The sequence below is a fragment of the Rutidosis leptorrhynchoides genome, chromosome 11 (assembly GCF_046630445.1).
Source record: "Rutidosis leptorrhynchoides isolate AG116_Rl617_1_P2 chromosome 11, CSIRO_AGI_Rlap_v1, whole genome shotgun sequence".
Taxonomy (NCBI): Eukaryota; Viridiplantae; Streptophyta; class Magnoliopsida; order Asterales; family Asteraceae; genus Rutidosis; species Rutidosis leptorrhynchoides.
This window is the reverse complement of record NC_092343.1, coordinates 133758233-133781279: the sequence shown is the minus strand read 5'-3', so window position 1 is coordinate 133781279 and position 23047 is coordinate 133758233.

Sequence of the window (23047 nt, the reverse complement as noted above, 5' to 3'; positions counted from 1 at the left end):
AAAAAGTATTTACAAGATTGTGAAAAGTATTTAACGAGTCTATCACTCGACTCAACTTCCACTTAGGTTTCAACTAACACCGGGGTGGTAAACCTCCCCTTCCTTTGAACTAAGGGAACCATCACCTTGACCACCATCATTCATCATTAACATCAACCAATCATTTGTGGCCTTGGTCTCATTGACTAACTCCTGAAGCTTGCATTTCTCATGTTTTGACAAGTTTGACACTAAACGTTTTCTCAAGTGCTCATCTTTTTGGGATGAGGCACTATGAATTTGACCATATAGCTTTCCCATTGACTTATCAATAACATCATTTTTATGTTTAAGCTTCCTTGAGACTCTTGGGGTCAAACCACCACCACGTCTAGTTGGTGAACCAAATCGTTTTGTGCTTGTGGTGCATTGCACACTAGCAACAATTTGTGGTGTGGTTAAAGGCGTCGGTGGCAAATTAACCTTTTTTCTTCGAATGCTTATGCATTTTCCTTTGTCTCTAAGGGTCAACTTCCCGATTCTAAAGTCAAAGAAAGAACTCGCGGTTGCCAAAAATGGCCTCCATAAGACAAGGGATACAACCTGGTCTTCCTTTATATCAACAATCACAAAATCGGTTGGGAATTCCATGTCTCCCACTTTAACAATTAGGTCCTCGGCGATCCCCACACTAGGGTTAATGGATTGGTCAATTAATTTAACCCCCATTTTGGTGGGTGAAAGGTCACCTAGGCGTAGCCTTTGATAAATTGACAAGGGCATAAAGTTTATGCTAGCTCCCGAGTCGGCTAATGATGTGAACATTTCCGACCCGTTCACATTTCATGGTATAAGGAAAGGTTCGGGATCGCCCATTTTAGTTGGTAAGTTACATTTTCTCAAAATTACATCACACTCCTTAAGTAAGAAAGCGGTGGATGTTTGTTCAACCTCTCCCTTTTTGGCAATAAGTGCTTTCAAGAATTTCCCATAGTTGGGCATATTTTTGAGCACCTCTGCCAAGGGAAGTTTAACATAAACATTGTTATTTTCAACTTCGGTCAACTTACAATCCACATCCTTTGGATGTGTAGGAGGCAATGGTTGAGGTTGTGAGACCGGCGTCTCCTTTTGTTCCTTGATTTGTGTAACAAAGACCTCAACCTCATCGTTTTGTTCCTTTGTATCCAAGATGCTTTCTACCTTTGCTTCTTTTTCTAAATCTTCCAATTCAATTTTCTCCAAGTCACCCTCTAAATCCTTGCATGTCAACTCGGTAGCTTCCATGGACATAACACTTTTCACTTGATATGGAATAAATTCCGAGTCATCCGAGACCTTGAACACCCCAAGATCCATTGTATCCATTCACAATGCTTCATCCAAATTAAGCCCTCCTTCATCAACATCAAACGCAAAATCTTGATGAGTTTCGATTTGATCCTCCTCTTTAATTGAAGCAATTGAATTCACTTGAGCATAATTGTTGTTATTAGGATTTGATGAACTTGCTTGGTTGGTATTTTGATTGGTAGTGTTGCTCTCGATAGGAATAACTCTCGTGTTGTTGTGATTTTGGTTTTGTTGGTTTTGTTGGTTTTGTTGGTTGCTCCGATTGTTATTGTAGTTGTTATTTGGGTTAACTTGAGTGTTTGAAGGTAGAGTTCCTTGAGGTCTCTCGGCAACTTGGCTTGAAAGTATCCCAACGGTGCTCTCAAGGTTTTGGAATGAGGCTTGTTGGTGTCGTATTTGTTGCTTCAAGAACTCATTTTCCTTTATCAATAATGCTTCGGTTGATTTCACCTTCTTGATATAAGTTTGCATCATCTCCTCTAAGCTTTTAGGAGGTTGTGAAGGTTGGTTGTTTTGTTGAGTTTGTTGGTTTTGTTGAATGTAACCTTGGTTATTTTGAGTTTGACTATAACCTTGGTTTTGATAACCTTGATTTCCTTGGTAACTTGGGTTGGAATGGTTATTATAGGATTGAGTGTTGTAAGGTTGTTGGTTCTGGGATTGAAAGTTGTTTCCTCAGTTTTGGTTGTAGTTGGAGTTGTATCCTTGTTTTCGATTTTGGTTGGTGAATCCGGGTGGTGCATTGGTTTGAGTGTTGAATGACACTTGTTTTTGGTTAAGGTTATAATAGCTTTGGTTCGATTGATAAGAAGTGTTGTTGCCTTGGTTTGAAGTTCCTCCCCATTGATAGTTTTGATTACTCACGTAGTTCACGTGAGCATCCGAATTCATAGGAATGTCATCCAAGTCAATGTGGTTACATTGATTAATTTGGGGACAATTCTTGGTGAGATGTGGTCCTTCGCACCTTTGAAAACTGACTTGCATTACTACGATCGATTGTTGAAGCTTTTTCAACTCTTTCCCATACATTTGAAATTGATTGTTCAAGCTTACCAAGGTAATTTGCCCATCTTCACTCTCCACTTGAGCTACACTCTTCTTTGTCAAATCTCTTGGTGAAGGTGCCCATTCATATGTATTAACCGAGATGTCTTCCAATAAAATTTCGGCCACATTGGGTGATTTGTACATAAACACTCCACCCGAAGAAGAATCAGGATATTGCTTAGTCAAAGCATTAGTACCCCGGTAGAACGTGTTGATGTACTCCTTCTAAGTCAAACCATGCGGTGGGCAAGCTCTTAGTAACTTCTTGAAGCACACCTACGCATCATACAAAGACTCATCTCCCCATTGGGTGAACCCATTGATTTCCATTCTTAAACGTTCCACCTTTGAAGGTGGGAAAAAGTGATTGATAAATGCATCGGTTAAATCTTGAAAAGACCTAATGAAATCAGATGGAAAATTCCTTAACCAAACTTTTGCTTCTCCTTGAAGTGTAAAGGGGAATTCCCTTAGTTTAAAAGCGTCATCGGAGACGTTTTTGGTTTGTAGATGTCACAAATATCATTAAAGTGTTGGACGTGCTCGAAGAGATTCTCATTTATTAACCCATGAAACAATTGATCCGTATTCATCGTGAAAAAGTTACCATCGATCTTCCAAATATCCGCTTCAATTGGTGACGTGTGTGACATACATCTTTTACTTTCTAAATTTATATAAGATTCAAATATAACAAATAAGCACGCATAACTATCGAGCACTTAGAACCCGGTTATTATAGCACTTCAAGTAAGTATTCTTATCAAGTTCATCCTAAGAGAACGGTGTAAGTTAAGCAATTGAAACTAATAGTTATCCTAGGGGTTTGTTTGATTTGGGGTTTTGTGATTGATTTTAACTATCAACTAAAACTTAATCAATTAAACAAACTTAAATTTAACTAGCAACAAGTAACAAGTAACAAGTAACAAGAAATGAGATATAATCAATAAGACAAAGAATGTTCACTAATCTAATCCTCTATATGCTTGGATTGTGACGACCTGGAAAAATTCGACCAAATTTAAATTTAATCTTTATATGATTTCGACACGATAAGCAAAGTCTGTAAGGTTCAATTGACCTTCGACCATACCAGACGATTCACGAACCACTGTTTGTATATATATATATATATATATATATATATATATATATATATATATATATATATATATATATATATATATATTAATTTGAAATAGAAACTTATATGATTTAATTCATATGTGTAAATGAAATAATATATGATATTACTATAAATCTGTATATATATATGAAAAATATATTAAATATATATATAGATTTATATATATATATATATATATATATATATATATATATATATATATATATATATATATATATATATATATATATAATTTAGAATTTATTTAATAAATGCTCGTAGCACTCGTTTGTCATCTTGATATTTATTAATTAAGTTAAAAACGAACTTATGTGATTTTAAAACAAACGGTGATCCGAAAATAAGTTATATGAATTTTAGACTTATTAAAAATATATTTAGAAGCTAATTAGTAAATTTCAACACTTTTTATATTTTACCCAGGATCGGGCGTGGACAGTGAGTTAATTTTTGTTTAATAAGTTATGATCGAATTTTATACCATAATGACCAAAATAAATAAATATAGTTAATTTAAAAAATATGAGATATTTCTGAACCCTTTTATTCGCCACTGAGTAAACAACGGAGCACAATATATTACCCCGTGAAAGTGTCGGTATATCAGACAAACCTATGATGGCTTCACTATTATAATGAGATATTTTCCTGGTTACTGTCTTCGCATCTTTTATCATCATTCTTACTTATATATATTATACATATACACGATAGATATAAACAAAAACCATCATCTAATTTTTTTCTATATTAACAATCACCCATCACCCCACCCTTCCTCGCCACCTCTACACCATCCTCACCACCACCTCCGCCGGCTGCCACCATGAATTCATCACTTTTGTTGAAACACCACCGGAGCCATAACCACCGAGAGCAACCTCCTTCACCTATCATCTCTCTCCATCTCTCTCTTTTCTTTTCTACTAAACAAACAAACTATCATCATCACAACAATCAAAACCATCGACTTTTAGTTTGATTACAAACCCAAACCAAGAACACACCATCGATAAACTATAACCTACTACCATAAAACTTCTTCCCTTGTGATGTCTATCGACTCAGAAACCCACTTAAGGACTCAACTATAACTCGTCTAATTATTGTTCACTATATGTTTAAGAATCATAACGACCACCACCTCAATCACTCCATATCTCTTGTACGTCCGGGAACCACCCAACACTTCCTTTTAAACTACTGATTTCGGCTGTAAATTACCACGACAACCTGCCAACTCCAACAACCATCAACCATCATCTTATTACTTCTAATTATTTCTACCTACTAAATCGAATGCAACTGTTGCTACTCAATGTTCCTGTGTACCATCGACACCAACTATGAATCCTTCTATTTCTAATCGGCCACAACACCACCAAGATGTTAAATTTTTCCTGCTTGACCTTCCTATTTGAGTGTGTTCAATTAATCACCCAAACACAACACCCATTTACTATTATCACCCATCTAGCAACCACCACTACCCTCATCCATTTTTTCGTTTTCAGTTTCCTTACAAAACCGTCACCTTTTCACATATATTTTTCTTCCCCCTCTTCTTGTGAATAACCCTACGACCACCACAAACCCAGATTGAAATCTTTGTTTAATGATTGCTGCTACACTTCTATTTAACCGTCGATATTATTATTCGTTTATTTATTTATTTATTTTTCTTTTCTCAAAGCTCCACACCACAAACCTCCATTGAACACCGTCAATCACCAGCGAATAAAATGTCACGGCATCTGTGTTTCCTATTTCTGTTTTACAGCCCATATCATAGCCACCCAAACTATCGGCAACATCACCCCAAACAGTCACCACCACCTTGCAAACCATCACCACATGCCACAATTAAAACTGCAGCTAATATCACTGTTTCTGCACTTATACTACTGACCGAACAGCAGCTTTTACAACTGCTACTTCGAGTGTTGCTATTGATTTCTACTTCGATCAAATACCCATCATGGCTGAGGAACATGATGATTAGATGATGAATAGGATGATGTTTAATGTCAACAAAGATAGAATGGTGGCTGCTTGTGTGATCCCGGACGAACAAGAACAAAAATTTAAAACCCACTTGCAAACTAACTCTTGTTTGTTTATAAACTGAAAATCGAATAAATTTTTGCTACCTGGGCAGTGATAAAAGTGGGTTACATGTTGGGCTTGTGAAGAAATATTGGACCGTAGGGATTTAGGCATTTAGAAGTGGGCCATGTTTTCTTTAAACTGTGATCCAGCTCCACGTTTCGATTGAACTAAGCGAATGATGATTATGGTATGGTGATGATGAATGATGGTTATAATGATGATGGCGTTATAGTTAATGATGATGATCCTGATGATGATAATAAGATGATGAAGATGGTATGACTATGATTTTGGCTTCATTGTGATGAATGTATGAAGAAAAAGGAAAACAGTTATATACGCGTTATATATATATATATATATATATATATATATATATATATATATATATATATACGTATATGGTATTAAAACAGAAAAGCAATGGTAGAGGAGTGGTTAAGGTGTTGTGTTGGTTAGCGAGAGGTCACGGGTTCGAACCTGGATTGAAACATTTATTTTTAGGATGAGCTTAAAGGTAGTTACTTATTATTATTATTATTATTATTATTATTATTATTATTATTATTATTATTATTATTATTATTATTATTATTATTATTATTATTATTATTATTATTATTATCATTATTAAGATTATTGCAATTAGTATAATTATGAACATGTTAATACTATAAACATATGTTTATTAAGAAGTTAATAAAAGTTGAAATGGTAAAGAATATGGAAAAAGATCATAATACATGTACAATTATGATTATGATTAAGAAGTAGAATTTTAGAAGTTATAATTACAAGTTTAGGAATTTAACACGAAGACTATTATGACTAATAGTATTATTATTAGAATTATCATTATTATTACCATTTTTATTATTACTAGTATTATTATATTTAAAATTATCATTTTTATCAAAACTGTCATTCTTATGTTATTATTATTAGTAAGATTATCAAAATTTTTAATTATTATTATTACAGTCATTTTCATTATTTGTATTATTATTATTATTATTATTATTACTAATATTATTATTTTTAAGATGATTATTATTATTATTATTATTACAAAATAAAACAACATGTTATTCATTATCCTTATTATTATCATTCTATCAAATATGAAATAAACATATATAAATATATAACAATTGAAATAATATATATTATTAATATCAATACATAACTTGTCCAATTTCGATTATATGTTTTAATATATATATAAATGATATAGGTTCGTAAATTCGAGGCCAACCCTGCATTGTTCAATATCGTCATATGTATTTTTACTACAAAATACATTATTGAGAGTTTCATTTGCTCCCTTTTTAAATGCTTTTGCAATATATATTTTTGGGACTGAGAATACATGTGCTACATTTATAAATGTTTTACGAAATAGACACAAGTAATCAAAACTACATTCTATGGTTGGATTAATGAAATCGAATATGCCCCTTTTTAGCTTGGTAGCCTAATAATTAGGGAAATGACCCCTAATTGACGCGAATCCTAAAGATAGATCTATAGACCTTGACATGTCCCATTCGGGTTACGAATTCTTTAGTACTTCGATTATCATGTCCGATGAGAGTCCCGAAATGATGGGGATATTCTATATGCATCCTGTTAGTTCGGTTATCAAGCGTTCACCATATGAATGATTTTTATCTCTATGTCGTGCGAAATGTCTGATATGAGATTATGTTTATGAGAAATGGAAATGAAAATCTTGTGGTCTATTAAATTATGGAAATGATTGATTACGATAAACTAATGAACTCACCAACCTTTTGGTTGACACTTGAAAGCATGTTTATTCTCAGGTATTAAAGAAAACTTTCGCTGTGCATTTGCTCATTTTAGAGATATTACTTGGAGTCATTCATGACATATTTCAAAAGACGTTGCATTCGAGTCTTCGAGTTCATCAAGATTATTATTAAGTCAATTATAGTTGGATATATTATGAAATGGTATGCATGCCGTCAACTTTTGATGTGATGAAAGTTTGTCTTTTAAAAACGAATGTAATGTTTGTAAAATGTATCATATAGAGGTCATACACCTCACGATGTAATCAACTATTATGAATCGTTTATAATGTATATGAACGGGTCCTTTCAGTTGGTATCAGAGCGGTGGTCTTAGCGAACCAGGTCTTGCATTAGTGTGTCTAACTGATAGTTGTTTAGATGCATTAGTGGGTCTGGACTTCGACCGTGTCTGCATGTCAAAAGTTTTGCTTATCATTTTGTGTCGAAAATTACCTGCTTATCATTCTTAGTCTAGACACATCTTACTGCATTGATTGCATGAATAGTGTATAGACAAAATTCATATCTTAGCGTATCTGCTAATTCATATCTCAGTGTATCTGTTAATGTAAACTTTGCCTGATATATTCCTTAAATTTCTCCACAATCTACGAAATCTTTTGTTCTATATATATATAGATATTCTATGTAATTAGAATACCCCACGATAACCGGAAAATCATTTCATATCGAAAAATCCTTTATTCAATCGTACGAAATGGAATTCGTCATTAGTTCAAGTCCCTCGGATTCCGATATAGAGTTTCACTTGAGCTCCGAAAGTAGTGTGACCTGGATGAATCAACCAATTAGCCATTCCCAATTCATCTGATGAGTTTTTAGTCGACTTAATCAATGGAGACGAGGAGAAGGCGATCCTTTCCATCAACCGAATTCACCTCTTGGCGAAGAACCTGAAGCACTTACCGGCAAACCTGTTCGAAACACCATTTTCTCTCATTTCCAGAGTATCTTGCCACGACTATATCATAACTCAGATTCTATACCTTATTCATTCGCCCGTTCCTACCGACAATCTGAAATGTCCCGTTCTTATTGGTTAAAAACGTTCCATATTAATTGATTTCGTTGCGAGGTTTTGACCTCTATATGAGACGTTTTTCAAAGACTGCATTCATTTTTAAACAAACCATTACCTTTATTTCATCAATAAAGGTTTAAAAAGCTTTACGTAGATTATCAAATAATGATAATCTAAAATATCCTGTTTACACACGACCATTACATAATGGTTTACAATACAAATATGTTACAACAAAATAAGTTTCTTGAATGCAGTTTTTACACAATATCATACAAGCATGGACTCCAAATCTTGTCCTTATTTAAGTATGCAACAGCGGAAGCTCTTAATAATCACCTGAGAATAAACATGCTTAAAACGTCAACAAAAATGTTGGTGAGTTATAGGTTTAACCTATATATATCAAATCGTAACAATAGACCACAAGATTTCATATTTCAATACACATCCCATACATAGAGATAAAAATCATTCATATGGTGAACACCTGGTAACCGACAATAACAAGATGCATATATAAGAATATCCCCATCATTCCGGGACACCCTTCGGATATGATATAAATTTCGAAGTACTAAAGCATCCGGTACTTTGGATGGGGTTTGTTAGGCCCAATAGATCTATCTTTAGGATTCGCGTCAATTAGGGTGTCTGTTCCCTAATTCTTAGATTACCAGACTTAATAAAAAGGGGCATATTCGATTTCGATAATTCAGCCATAGAATGTAGTTTCACGTACTTGTGTCTATTTTGTAAATCATTTATAAAACCTGCATGTATTCTCATCCCAAAAATATTAGATTTTAAAAGTGGGACTATAACTCACTTTCACAGATTTTTACTTCGTCGGGAAGTAAGACTTGGCCACTGGTTGATTCACGAACCTATAACAATATATACATATATATCAAAGTATGTTCAAAATATATTTACAACACTTTTAATATATTTTGATGTTTTAAGTTTATTAAGTCAGCTGTCCTCGTTAGTAACCTACAACTAGTTGTCCACAGTTAGATGTACAGAAATAAATCGATAAATATTATCTTGAATCAATCCACGACCCAGTGTATACGTATCTCAGTATTGATCACAACTCAAACTATATATATTTTGGAATCAACCTCAACCCTGTATAGCTAACTCCAACATTCACATATAGAGTGTCTATGGTTGTTCCGAAATATATATAGATGTGTCGACATGATAGGTCGAAACATTGTATACGTGTCTATGGTATCTCAAGATTACATAATATATAATACAAGTTGATTAAGTTATGGTTGGAATAGATTTGTTACCAATTTTCACGTAGCTAAAATGAGAAAAATTATCCAATCTTGTTTTACCCATAACTTCTTCATTTTAAATCCGTTTTGAGTGAATCAAATTGCTATGGTTTCATATTGAACTCTATTTTATGAATCTAAACAAAAAAAGTATAGGTTTCTAGTCGGAAAAATAAGTTACAAGTCGTTTTTGTAAAGGTAGTCATTTCAGTCGAAAGAACGACGTCTAGATGACCATTTTAGAAAACATACTTCCACTTTGAGTTTAACCATAATTTTTGGATATAGTTTCATGTTCATAATAAAAATCATTTTCTCAGAATAACAACTTTTAAATCAAAGTTTATCATAGTTTTTAATTAACTAACCCAAAACAGCCCGCGGTGTTACTACGACGGCGTAAATCCGGTTTTACGGTGTTTTTCGTGTTTCCAGGTTTTAAATCATTAAGTTAGCATATCATATAGATATAGAACATGTGTTTAGTTGATTTTAAAAGTCAAGTTAGAAGGATTAACTTTTGTTTGCGAACAAGTTTAGAATTAACTAAACTATGTTCTAGTGATTACAAGTTTAAACCTTCGAATAAGATAGCTTTATATGTATGAATCGAATGATGTTATGAACATCATTACTACCTTAAGTTCCTTGGATGAACCTACTGGAAAAGAGAAAAATGGATCTAGCTTCAATGGATCCTTGGATGGCTCAAAGTTCTTGAAGCAAAATCATGACACGAAAACAAGTTTAAGTAAGATCATCACTTGAAATAAGATTGTTATAGTTATAGAAATTGAACCAAAGTTTGAATATGATTATTACCTTGTATTAGAATGATAACCTACTGTAAGAAACAAAGATTTCTTGAGGTTGAATGATCACCTTACAAGATTGGAAGTGAGCTAGCAAACTTGAAAGTATTCTTGATTTTATGAAACTAGAACTTTTGGAATTTATGAAGAACACTTAGAACTTGAAGATAGAACTTGAGAGAGTTCAATTAGATGAAGAAAATTGAAGAATGAAAGTGTTTGTAGGTGTTTTTGGTCGTTAGTGTATGGATTAGATATAAAGGATATGTAATTTTGTTTTCATGTAAATAAGTCATGAATGATTACTCATATTTTTGTAATCTTATGAGATATTTCATGCTAGTTGCCAAATGATGGTTCCCACATGTGTTAGGTGACTCACATGGGCTGCTAAGAGCTGATCATTGGAGTGTATATACCAATAGTACATACATCTAAAAGCTGTGTATTGTACGAGTACGAATACGGGTGCATACGAGTAGAATTGTTGATGAAACTGAACGAGAATGTAATTGTAAGCATTTTTGTTAAGTAGAAGTATTTTGATAAGTGTATTGAAGTCTTTCAAAAGTGTATAAATACATATTAAAACACTACATGTATATACATTTTAACTGAGTCGTTAAGTCATCGTTAGTCGTTACATGTAAGTGTTGTTTTGAAACCTTTAGGTTAACGATCTTGTTAAATGTTGTTAACCCAATGTTTATAATATCAAAAGAGATTTTAAATTATTATATTATCATGATATTATGATGTACGAATATCTCTTAATATGATATATATACATTAAATGTCGTTACAACGATAAACGTTACATATATGTCTCGTTTCAAAATCATTAAGTTAGTAGTCTTGTTTTTACATATGTAGTTCATTGTTAATATAATTAATGATATGTTTACTTATCATAATATCATGTTAACTATATATATAACCATATATATGTCATCATATAGTTTTTTACAAGTTTTAACGTTCGTGAATCACCGGTCAACTTGGGTGGTCAATTGTCTATATGAAACCTATTTCAATTAATCAAGTCTTAACAAGTTTGATTGCTTAACATGTTGGAAACATTTAATCATGTAAACATCAATCTCAATTAATATATATAAACATGGAAAAGTTCGGGTCACTACAGTACCTACCCGTTAAATAAATTTCGTCCCGAAATTTTAAGCTGTTGAAGGTGTTGACAAATCTTCTGGAAATAGATGCGGGTATTTCTTCTTCATCTGATCTTCACGCTCCCAGGTGAACTCGGGTCCTCTACGAGCATTCCATCGAACCTTAACAATTGGTATCTTGTTTTGCTTAAGTCTTTTAACCTCACGATCCATTATTTCGACGGGTTCTTCGATGAATTGGAGTTTTTCGTTGATTTGGATTTCATCTAACGGAATAGTGAGATCTTCTTTAGCAAAACATTTCTTCAAATTCGAGACGTGGAAAGTGTTATGTACAGCCGCGAGTTGTTGAGGTAACTCAAGTCGGTAAGCTACTGGTCCGACACGATCAATAATCTTGAATGGTCCAATATACCTTGGATTTAATTTCCCTCGTTTACCAAATCGAACAACGCCTTTCCAAGGTGAAACTTTAAGCATGACCATCTCTCCAATTTCAAATTCTATATCTTTTCTTTTAATGTCAGCGTAGCTCTTTTGTCGACTTTGGGCGGTTTTCAACCGTTGTTGAATTTGGATGATCTTCTCGGTAGTTTCTTGTATAATCTCCGGACCCGTAATCTGTCTATCCCCCACCTCACTCCAACAAATCGGAGACCTGCACTTTCTACCATAAAGTGCTTCAAACGGCGCCATCTCAATGCTTGAATGGTAGCTGTTGTTGTAGGAAAATTCTGCTAACGGTAGATGTCGATCCCAACTGTTTCCGAAATCAATAACACATGCTCGTAGCATGTCTTCAAGCGTTTGTATCGTCCTTTCGCTCTGCCCATCAGTTTGTGGATGATAGGCAGTACTCATGTCTAGACGAGTTCCTAATGCTTGCTGTAATGTCTGCCAGAATCTTGAAATAAATCTGCCATCCCTATCAGAGATAATAGAGATTGGTATTCCATGTCTGGAGACGACTTCCTTCAAATACAGTCGTGCTAACTTCTCCATCTTGTCATCTTCTCTTATTGGTAGGAAGTGTGCTGATTTGGTGAGACGATCAACTATTACCCAAATAGTATCAAAACCACTTGCAGTCCTTGGCAATTTAGTGATGAAATCCATGGTAATGTTTTCCCATTTCCATTCTGGGATTTCGGGTTGTTGAAGTAGACCTGATGGTTTCTGATGCTCAGCTTTGACCTTAGAACACGTCAAACATTCTCCTACGTATTTAGCAACATCGGCTTTCATACCCGGCCACCAAAAATGTTTCTTGAGATCCTTGTACATCTTCCCCGTTCCAGGATGTATTGAGTATCTGGTTTTATGAGCTTCTCTAAGTACCATTTCTCTCATATCTCCAAATTTTAGTACCCAAATCCTTTCAGCCCTATACCGGGTTCCGTCTTCCCGAATATTAAGATGCTTCTCCGATCCTTTGGGTATTTCATCCTTTAAATTTCCCTCTTTTAAAACTCCTTGTTGCGCCTCCTTTATTTGAGTAGTAATGTTATTATGAATCATTATATTCATAGATTTTACTCGAATGGGTTCTCTATCCTTCCTGCTCAAGGCATCGGCTACCACATTTGCCTTCCCCGGGTGGTAACGAATCTCAAAATCGTAATCATTCAATAATTCAATCCACCTACGCTGCCTCATATTCAGTTGTTTCTGATTAAATATGTGTTGAAGACTTTTGTGGTCGGTATATATAATACTTTTGACCCCATATAAGTAGTGCCTCCAAGTCTTTAATGCAAAAACAACCGCGCCTAATTCCAAATCATGCGTCGTATAATTTTGTTCGTGAATCTTCAATTGTCTAGACGCATAAGCAATCACCTTCATTCGTTGCATTAATACACAACCGAGACCTTGCTTTGATGCGTCACAATAAATCACAAAATCATCATTCCCTTCAGGCAATGACAATATAGGTGCCGTAGTTAGCTTTTTCTTCAATAACTGAAACGCTTTCTCTTGTTCATCATTCCATTCAAATTTCTTCCCTTTATGCGTTATTGCAGTCAAGGGTTTTGCTATTCTGGAAAAGTCTTGGATGAACCTTCTGTAGTAACCAGCTAGTCCTAAAAACTGGCGTATGTGTTTCGGAGTTTTCGGGGTTTCCCACTTTTCAACAGTTTCTATCTTTGCCGGATCCACCTTAATACCTTCTTTGTTCACTATGTGACCGAGGAATTGAACTTCTTCCAACCAAAATGCACACTTTGAAAACTTAGCGTACAATTCTTCCTTCCTCAATACTTCTAACACCTTTCTCAAATGTTCACCGTGTTCTTGGTCATTCTTTGAGTAAATAAGTATGTCATCAATGAAAACAATGACAAACTTGTCAAGGTATGGTCCACACACTCGGTTCATAAGGTCCATGAACACAGCTGGTGCATTAGTTAAACCAAACGGCATGACCATAAACTCGTAATGACCGTAACGTGTTCTGAAAGCAGTCTTTGGAATATCATCTTCTTTCACCCGCATTTGATGATACCCGGAACGTAAGTCAATCTTTGAATAAACAGACGAGCCTTGTAGTTGATCAAATAAGTCGTCGATTCTCGATAGTGGGTAGCGGTTCTTGATGGTAAGTTTGTTCAACTCTCGGTAGTCGATACACAACCTGAATGTACCATCTTTCTTCTTGACAAACAAAACAGGAGCTCCCCACGGTGATGTGCTTGGTCGAATGAAACCACGCTCTAAAAGTTCTTGTAATTGGCTTTGCAGTTCTTTCATCTCGCTGGGTGCGAGTCTGTAAGGAGCACGAGCTATTGGTGCAGCTCCTGGTACAAGATCTATTTGAAATTCAACGGATCGATGAGGGGGTAATCCCGGTAATTCTTTCGGAAATACATCGAGAAATTCTTTTGCAATGGGAACATGATTGATGCTCTTTTCTTCAGTTTGTACTTTCTCGACGTGTGCTAGAACAGCATAGCAACCTTTTCTTATTAGTTTTTGTGCCTTCAAATTACTAATAAGATGTAGCTTCGTGTTGCCCTTTTCTCCGTACACCATTAAGGGTTTTCCTTTTTCTCGTATAATGCGAATTGCATTTTTGTAACAAACGGTCTCCGCTTTCACTTCTTTCAACCAGTCCATACCGATTATCACATCAAAACTCCCTAACTCTACTGGTATCAAATCAATCTTAAATGTTTCGCTAACCAGTTTAATTTCTCGATTCCGACATATATTATCTGTTGAAATTAATTTACCATTTGCTAATTCGAGTAAAAATTTACTATCCAAAGGCGTCAATGGACAACTTAATTTAGCACAAAAATCTCTACTCATATAGCTTCTATCCGCACCCGAATCAAATAAAACGTAAGCAGATTTATTGTCAATAAGAAACGTACCCGTAACAAGCTCCGGATCTTCCTGTGCCTCTACCGCATTAATATTGAAAACTCTTCCACGGCCTTGTCCATTCGTGTTCTCCTGGTTCGGGCAATTTCTAATAATGTGGCCTGGTTTTCCACATTTATAACAAACTACATTGGCATAACTTGCTCCGACACTACTTGCTCCGCCATTACTCGTTCCGACACCATTTGTTCCTTTCGTTCTATTAACCCCTGGTCCGTAGACCTCACACTTTGCCGCGCTATGACCATTTATTTTACACTTGTTGCAAAATTTGGTGCAGAACCCCGAGTGATTCTTTTCACACCTTTGGCATAGTTGCTTCTGATTGTTGTTGTTGTTGTTGCGGTTATTATTGTTGTTGGGATGATTGTTGTAGTTGCTGTTGTTGTTGTTGTTGTTGTTGTTGGGCCGTTTGTTGTAGTTGCGGTTGATGTTGCGATTGTTGGGATAATTGTTGCGATTATTGTTGTAATTGCTGTTGTTGTTGTATTGGTGATTCTTATCACCGTTTTCCTCCCACTTTCTTTTGACTTGCTTCACATTGGCCTCTTCTCTCTCAGTCTGTTCTTTAATTCTTTCTTCAATCTGGTTCACTAGTTTGTGAGCCATTCTACATGCCTGTTGTATGGAGGCGGGCTCGTGTGAACTTATATCTTCTTGGATTCTTTCCGGTAATCCTTTCACAAACGCGTCGATCTTCTCTTCCTCATCTTCGAATGCTCCCGGACACAATAGGCACAATTCTGTGAATCGTCTTTCGTACGTGGTAATATCAAATCCTTGGGTTCGTAACCCTCTAAGTTCTGTCTTGAGCTTATTGACCTCGGTTCTGGGACGGTACTTCTCGTTCATCAAGTGCTTGAATGCTGACCACGGTAGTGCGTACGCATCATCTTGTCCCACTTGCTCTAGATAGGTATTCCACCATGTTAACGCAGAACCTGTGAAGGTATGCGTAGCGTACTTCACTTTGTCCTCTTCAGTACACTTACTTATGGCAAACACCGATTCAACCTTCTCGGTCCACCGTTTCAATCCGATCGGTCCTTCGGTTCCATCAAATTCCAAAGGTTTGCAGGCAGTGAATTCTTTGTAGGTGCATCCTACACGATTTCCTGTACTGCTAGATCCAAGGTTATTGTTGGTATGTAGCGCAGCCTGTACTGCGGCTATGTTTGAAGCTAGAAAAGTACGGAATTCCTCTTCATTCATATTCACGGTGTGTCGAGTAGTCGGTGCCATTTCCTTCAAAATAGTTAAATGGAACAAGTTAAGCATACAGAATATTAAGAGTAGTTAATAGTATTTCGTAGCATAATATGAACTCATTTATAAAAGCTTTTTCTTCATATTAGCGTTTTATAAGTTTAAATTCGGGTAGTACCTACCCGTTAAGTTCATACTTAGTAGCTAATATACAATTCAACTACTACAATTCTATATGAAAAACTGATTATAATAATATTTCGCGTTCAAACTTTTATACAATATTTTACAAACTTACAATACCTCTTATTTTACATAAAGCATGAAATATAGCACACAATAACTTTGATACAAGATAGTTGTGAAGACAATTCTAGCTAGTACACAAGTCGTTCAGCAAAGGCAATAAAGACACGTAATTCATACGTCCAGAAACAAGTCATGCATTCTGGTTTTACTAGGACTACTTCCCATCCTTGGTCTTGTGCAACATAACCGTTATGGCCGTTGATAAGACAGCGTGTTGTAACGTCATCAAAGGGACGAGGGTTACGTAATGTCCAACAGTCCCGTAATAATCTAAAAACCTCATTTCTTACCCCAATTACCGACTCCGTCACTTGTGGAAACGTTTTGTTTAATAGTTGTAGCCCGATGTTCTTGTTCTCACTTTGGTGAGAAGCGAACATTACTAATCCGTAAGCATAACATGCTTCTTTATGTTGCATGTTAGCCGCTTTTTCTAAATCACGAAGTCCAATATTCGGATATATTGAGTCAAAATAATTTCTTAACCCGTTGCGTAAAATAGCATTTGGGTTCCCCGCAATATATGCGTCAAAGTAAACACATCGTAACTTATGGGTTTCCCAATGTGATATCCCCCATCTTTCAAACGAAAGTCTCTTATAAACCAAGACATTCTTGGAACGTTCTTCGAATGTCTTACAAACTGATCTCGCCTTAAATAGTTGTGCCGAAGAATTCTGGCCGACTCTAGACAAGATTTCATCAATCATGTCTCCGGGTAGGTCTCTTAAAATATTGGGTTGTCTATCCATTTTGTGTTTTTAAACTGTAAAATAGACAAGAGTTAGATTCATAAAAAAAATACTTATTAATACAAGCAATTTTTACATATATCATAAAGCATAAGAACACTATATTCCATATATTACACCACACGAATACAACTATCTTATTCCGACTCGCTCGTTTCTTCTTCTTCGGTTTTGGTTCGTTTTGCCAAGTTTCTAGGGATATATGATGTTCCCCTAATACGAGCCGTCGTTGTCCACATTGGTTTAGAAAAACCTGGTGGTTTAGAGGTTCCCGGGTCATTGTTACAACTTAAGGACTTCGGGGGTTGACGATACATATAAAGTTCATCGGGGTTGGAATTAGATTTCTCTATTTTTATGCCCTTTCCCTTATTATTTTCTTTTGCCTTTTTAAATTCAGTTGGGGTAATTTCTATAACATCATCGGAATTCTCGTCGGAATCCGATTCATCAGAGAATTGGTAATCCTCCCAATATTTTGCTTCCTTGGCGGAAACACCATTGACCATAATTAACTTTGGTCGGTTGGTTGAGGATTTTCTTTTACTTAACCGTTTTATTATTTCCCCCACCGGTTCTATTTCTTCATCCGGTTCCGATTCTTCTTCCGGTTCCGATTCTTCTTCCGGTTCCGACTCTTCTTCCGGTTCCTCTTCGGGAACTTGTGAATCAGTCCACAAATCATTCCAATTTACATTTGACTCTTCATTATTATTAGGTGAGTCAATGGGACTTGTTCTAGAGGTAGACATCTATCACATAATATCAAACACGTTAAGAGATTAATATATCACATAATATTCATATGTTAAAAATATATAGTTTCCAACAAAAATGTTAAGCAATCATTTTTAAAGAAAACACGGTCGAAGTCCAGACTCACTAATGCATCCTAACAAACTCGATAAGACACACTAATGCAAATTTTCTGGTTCTCTAAGACCAACGCTCGGATACCAACTGAAATGTCCCGTTCTTATTGGTTAAAAACGTTCCATATTAATTGATTTCGTTGCGAGGTTTTGACCTCTATATGAGACGTTTTTCAAAGACTGCATTCATTTTTAAACAAACCATTACCTTTATTTCATCAATAAAGGTTTAAAAAGCTTTACGTAGATTATCAAATAATGATAATCTAAAATATCCTGTTTACACACGACCATTACATAATGGTTTACAATACAAATATGTTACAACAAAATAAGTTTCTTGAATGCAGTTTTTACACAATATCATACAAGCATGGACTCCAAATCTTGTCCTTATTTAAGTATGCGACAGCGGAAGCTCTTAATAATCACCTGAGAATAAACATGCTTAAAACGTCAACAAAAATGTTGGTGAGTTATAGGTTTAACCTATATATATCAAATCGTAACAATAGACCACAAGATTTCATATTTCAATACACATCCCATACATAGAGATAAAAATCATTCATATGGTGAACACCTGGTAACCGACAATAACAAGATGCATATATAAGAATATCCCCATCATTCCGGGACACCCTTCGGATATGATATAAATTTCGAAGTACTAAAGCATCCGGTACTTTGGATGGGGTTTGTTAGGCCCAATAGATCTATCTTTAGGATTCGCGTCAATTAGGGTGTCTGTTCCCTAATTCTTAGATTACCAGACTTAATAAAAAGGGGCATATTCGATTTCGATAATTCAGCCATAGAATGTAGTTTCACGTACTTGTGTCTATTTTGTAAATCATTTATAAAACCTGCATGTATTCTCATCCCAAAAATATTAGATTTTAAAAGTGGGACTATAACTCACTTTCACAGATTTTTACTTCGTCGGGAAGTAAGACTTGGCCACTGGTTGATTCACGAACCTATAACAATATATACATATATATCAAAGTATGTTCAAAATATATTTACAACACTTTTAATATATTTTGATGTTTTAAGTTTATTAAGTCAGCTGTCCTCGTTAGTAACCTACAACTAGTTGTCCACAGTTAGATGTACAGAAATAAATCAATAAATATTATCTTGAATCAATCCACGACCCAGTGTATACGTATCTCAGTATTGATCACAACTCAAACTATATATATTTTGGAATCAACCTCAACCCTGTATAGCTAACTCCAACATTCACATATAGAGTGTCTATGGTTGTTCCGAAATATATATAGATGTGTCGACATGATAGGTCGAAACATTGTATACGTGTCTATGGTATCTCAAGATTACATAATATATAATACAAGTTGATTAAGTTATGGTTGGAATAGATTTGTTACCAATTTTCACGTAGCTAAAATGAGAAAAATTATCCAATCTTGTTTTACCCATAACTTCTTCATTTTAAATCCGTTTTGAGTGAATCAAATTGCTATGGTTTCATATTGAACTCTATTTTATGAATCTAAACAAAAAAAGTATAGGTTTCTAGTCGGAAAAATAAGTTACAAGTCGTTTTTGTAAAGGTAGTCATTTCAGTCGAAAGAACGACGTCTAGATGACCATTTTAGAAAACATACTTCCACTTTGAGTTTAACCATAATTTTTGGATATAGTTTCATGTTCATAATAAAAATCATTTTCTCAGAATAACAACTTTTAAATCAAAGTTTATCATAGTTTTTAATTAACTAACCCAAAACAGCCCGCGGTGTTACTACGACGGCGTAAATCCGGTTTTACGGTGTTTTTCGTGTTTCCAGGTTTTAAATCATTAAGTTAGCATATCATATAGATATAGAACATGTGTTTAGTTGATTTTAAAAGTCAAGTTAGAAGGATTAACTTTTGTTTGCGAACAAGTTTAGAATTAACTAAACTATGTTCTAGTGATTACAAGTTTAAACCTTCGAATAAGATAGCTTTATATGTATGAATCGAATGATGTTATGAACATCATTACTACCTTAAGTTCCTTGGATGAACCTACTGGAAAAGAGAAAAATGGATCTAGCTTCAATGGATCCTTGGATGGCTCAAAGTTCTTGAAGCAAAATCATGACACGAAAACAAGTTTAAGTAAGATCATCACTTGAAATAAGATTGTTATAGTTATAGAAATTGAACCAAAGTTTGAATATGATTATTACCTTGTATTAGAATGATAACCTACTGTAAGAAACAAAGATTTCTTGAGGTTGGATGATCACCTTACAAGATTGGAAGTGAGCTAGCAAACTTGAAAGTATTCTTGATTTTATGAAACTAGAACTTTTGGAATTTATGAAGAACACTTAGAACTTGAAGATAGAACTTGAGAGAGTTCAATTAGATGAAGAAAATTGAAGAATGAAAGTGTTTGTAGGTGTTTTTGGTCGTTGGTGTATGGATTAGATATAAAGGATATGTAATTTTGTTTTCATGTAAATAAGTCATGAATGATTACTCATATTTTTGTAATCTTATGAGATATTTCATGCTAGTTGCCAAATGATGGTTCCCACATGTGTTAGGTGACTCACATGGGCTGCTAAGAGCTGATCATTGGAGTGTATATACCAATAGTACATACATCTAAAAGCTGTGTATTGTACGAGTACGAATACGGGTGCATACGAGTAGAATTGTTGATGAAACTGAACGAGAATGTAATTGTAAGCATTTTTGTTAAGTAGAAGTATTTTGATAAGTGTATTGAAGTCTTTCAAAAGTGTATAAATACATATTAAAACACTACATGTATATACATTTTAACTGAGTCGTTAAGTCATCGTTAGTCGTTACATGTAAGTGTTGTTTTGAAACCTTTAGGTTAACGATCTTGTTAAATGTTGTTAACCCAATGTTTATAATATCAAAAGAGATTTTAAATTATTATATTATCATGATATTATGATGTACGAATATCTCTTAATATGATATATATACATTAAATGTCGTTACAACGATAAACGTTACATATATGTCTCGTTTCAAAATCATTAAGTTAGTAGTCTTGTTTTTACATATGTAGTTCATTGTTAATATAATTAATGATATGTTTACTTATCATAATATCATGTTAACTATATATATAACCATATATATGTCATCATATAGTTTTTTACAAGTTTTAACGTTCGTGAATCACCGGTCAACTTGGGTGGTCAATTGTCTATATGAAACCTATTTCAATTAATCAAGTCTTAACAAGTTTGATTGCTTAACATGTTGGAAACATTTAATCATGTAAACATCAATCTCAATTAATATATATAAACATGGAAAAGTTCGGGTCACTACACAATCATCCCGGAGTAATAAGTCAACGAGCTTCGCACCCAAGTTGTAGCCTTGAAAAATATGGTGCAAAACGTACCAGCTTCAACAACATCACCGGCACCAACATCAATACCAGTATCACCAACAACCCAAGTTTCAACATCATAAGCCTCAATGTTTCATTCTGAACCTCGAGTATAAACATCATTTTACGTATCGTTCTACATCAATTATCTTCGTTCTTCATGGCGATTATGTAATCTCTAATGTTTTGGAGATTATGTACTCTAGTTCTAACTATAAACCAAATGAGTTTAATATCACATTAACTCATTAAATGCATGATTACATCTGAAGAAAATATATATGTATATATGTTTTCATAAAGATTGTAATTAAAAATACTTTTGTACACACTGTTAATGGTGAAAATATTTTAACGGGTAGGTAATACCCGAGGAATATTTAGTTTTCACATTAATAAGTTACACTGTACATTCTTCAAATCTGATTCAACAGTCATTTACTATCCTACTTACATCCACAGATATACGAATCCATTTACCGCAGAATAACCATTTTTATTCAATTTCATATTTGGATTTTGACTTATCAGAATCCAACAAGTGGCATAATGAAGAAAACATTGGACAAAATAAAATTTATTAGAAATAAACAAATTAACTACGAGAAATTTTGTTAAGAATCCACGCTAACTGTTCCTAGCTAACTGATTACATTTTATTTATCGCAATTTAATTATCGCAATTTATATTCTCGTAATTTTATTTATCGTAATTTAATTTATGTTATTTATTTTACGCACTTGAAATATCGGGACACGTATACAAGGTTTTGACATATCATATCGACGCATCTATATATATTATTTGGAATAACCATAGACACTCTATATGCAGTAATGCTTGAGTTAGCTATACAGGGTTGAGGTTGATTCTCAAATAATATATATACTTTGAGTTGTGATCTAGTCTGAGACATGTACACGGGTCACGATATGTATTAATTAATTCGAATATTATATATTAAACTATATATGAATTATTGGACTGTTAACTGTGGACTATTGACTGTGGACTAATAACATTGGACAATTAAAACGAATTAAAATATTGATTATAACATATGAAACTAAACATTTCTTCAAGTTTGCCACTTGATTTCATCTTAAACCTCATTTGTATCTTGACGATTACAATCTGCGTTCAAACCTTTCATGATTCTTGAAAACACCTCAATCGAGAGGATAAACCAACCGCACTTCATCTACGGAAGAAAAGATTGATACATATAATTATGCACCTGAAAACACTCAGAACCTGAGTAAACATTTAACACGTATATGTGCTAGCTCCTTTGGCGTTGTTATTACCAAAAATAACTTTGCAATCCCTTTCCAAATTAGCCAATTTTGTCACAGCTCCAGCAAGTCAACTTCGACTTTTCAT